Source organism: Fukomys damarensis, unplaced genomic scaffold (assembly GCF_012274545.1).
Source record: "Fukomys damarensis isolate Sample0158 unplaced genomic scaffold, DMR_v1.0_HiC HiC_scaffold_19, whole genome shotgun sequence".
Lineage (NCBI taxonomy): Eukaryota > Metazoa > Chordata > Mammalia > Rodentia > Bathyergidae > Fukomys > Fukomys damarensis.
The window spans coordinates 22,213,683-22,215,746 of record NW_022900931.1 but is presented as its reverse complement, the minus strand read 5'-3'; the positions used below and the strand labels follow the sequence as shown (position 1 = coordinate 22,215,746).

At 39.0% G+C, this 2,064-nt stretch overlaps 1 protein-coding gene across 1 annotated transcript in view; it reads left to right on the top strand.

Annotated features, from left to right (window-relative positions):
• Tm7sf3 (transmembrane 7 superfamily member 3) overlaps positions 1 to 2,064 on the top strand; it is a 42,273-nt gene that overhangs the window by 30,179 nt on the left and 10,030 nt on the right. The gene's annotated exons all lie outside the window — the stretch shown is intronic.

The window sequence follows — 2,064 nt, the reverse complement described above, 5'->3', positions numbered from 1 at the left end:
ATTTAGCTCAGAGGTTCGGTGGCCTGCCTTGCAAGCGCAAGGACCTGAGTTCGATCCCCGGTACCAAAAAACAAAACAAAACAAAAAAACAGCAAGTCAGCCAGCGGCAGAACCACTAAGCTAAATCCCTGGCCTGAAACTGTGGCGAAAGATGCTCTAAACTTTGACTCTCACCTGTCCTCCTATTTCTTTCATTCCTTCTTCCCCACTGCCCCACAACGTGGTCACCTACTTTTTCTCTTCTGCTATTTCTAGATTCTACTTCTAAAGCCTTCTCTTCTCTCCAGTTTTTCTTGAATAATTCATCTTCTCCCTTCTTTCTGGTACTGTGATAGGAGGTTCCCTTTAGAGCTCCTCTCTGGTGTCATGGAAGAATAACTAACTCTGCAGTTTTTATTGGGTTTGAATAAAACTCTGTCAGATTGTTAGTTTTTTAAAAATTACCCCCCTCAACTCCACGTTTTCAATATACAGATTAAATCTTAGGGTGAAAATCAACTACAGCTCTGAAGTAAACAGAATGTGGCATTTTTATCTTTCACTTAATCTTTTGTTGCACTCCTGATTCTCAGAAAAGCTGATACACAGGCACATGTTATGTCTTGCAAAGTCTGACCTTTCATCTTCTATTTCTTATTTAACTGTATATCTTTGTAGTGCCTCCACCTGAGCTTTTTTTGGGGGAAGGGGAGGTAACTGGGAATTGAACCCGGGGCCTTCACACTGAGCTATATCCCAGCCCTCTTTTATTTCTTGAGATGGGTCTCTTTTAAGTTTGTAAATTGCCCAGGATGGACTTGAACTTGTGATCCTTCTCCCTCAGACTCCAGAGTGCTGGGATTACAAGTGTGCACCACCACAGCAAGCTCATCTGGGCATCCTGAAACCTTCTGATGTGTTTATTCTGTTGCGCCATGTAACATTTCCCTGTGCGATTATATAGGTGTTTTGTTCTTTGTGAAGGAATTATTTTCTTGTGTTTATCTTGAAGGATTGACGATGATAGTAAGTTTAGTGAGCATGTTTTTCTCTTGAGTTAAACTGTCTCTTGTCCAGCCTTGGTAACTTGGCAATTTAGGAAGATCCTGTCTCGAAATAAAAAGTAAGAGGCCCCGGGAGGTTGTTCAGTGCAGAGGCCCTGGGTTCAAATCCTAATACCTAAAATAAAATAAAATAAAATAAAACTATATCTTTTGATTAGTTGTGGCATTTAAAGTTTTTACTTAGGTCATGGAATTAGAGGTTTTTGTCATCACCAAGCATAGTGTGCTTTATTGGCTTTAGTGCAGCATTTCCCCCAAAGCGGTATGTATTTGCAAGACTGGAAGTAATTTGTACATGTATGATTTATCATGTAATGTAAGTTCTTTTAATGTGAGATTGGATTTGTTTCTATTGTGGAAACTTCAGTGAGTCTCTGTGTATGAGTTATGGAGCATTAGCAGTTTTAATTCATGGCTGTCATCCTGCTTGTCTGTCTGTTTAATTACTGGATTATTTTAAAGCAAATCCTTAGTCTTAATTTTCAGTAAATATACATATTTTATATATAGAACATTTAGTATTTCATAAAGTATTTAGTAAATATTTGAATAAAAATATATATCTTAAAGGTAAGCACTGTTTAAAATATATATAACCACCATATCATTAACAAAACTTTCAATTAAAATATTAAAAATAATTCCTGAAGAGCACTAAAATTTACAGCTAGATGTTGTATTTAGTTGATGTGTCCCATGAATCTGTGTTAATTCACAGCACGCCCCCTTTTTTCCTTGTCATTGAGAAACAGTTGTTATAGGCATTCATCCACCCATCTTTCTTTCCTCTCTCTTTCCCTCCCTCCCTCCTTCCTTCCTTTCCTTGCTTAGCCCCCGCTGTCAGTAGCGGAGTAGCCACTAAGCAAGAGAGTTAGTGAGGTATAATTTTCTGCATGACACTAGCCATCGCCATGGTAATGACCAGCTAGACTGTTTTTCTCTCTCTCTCTCTCCCCTCTCCTCTATCTCTCTCCCTCTCTCCCTCTCTCTCTCTCTCTCTCTCTCTCTCCTCTCTCCTCCC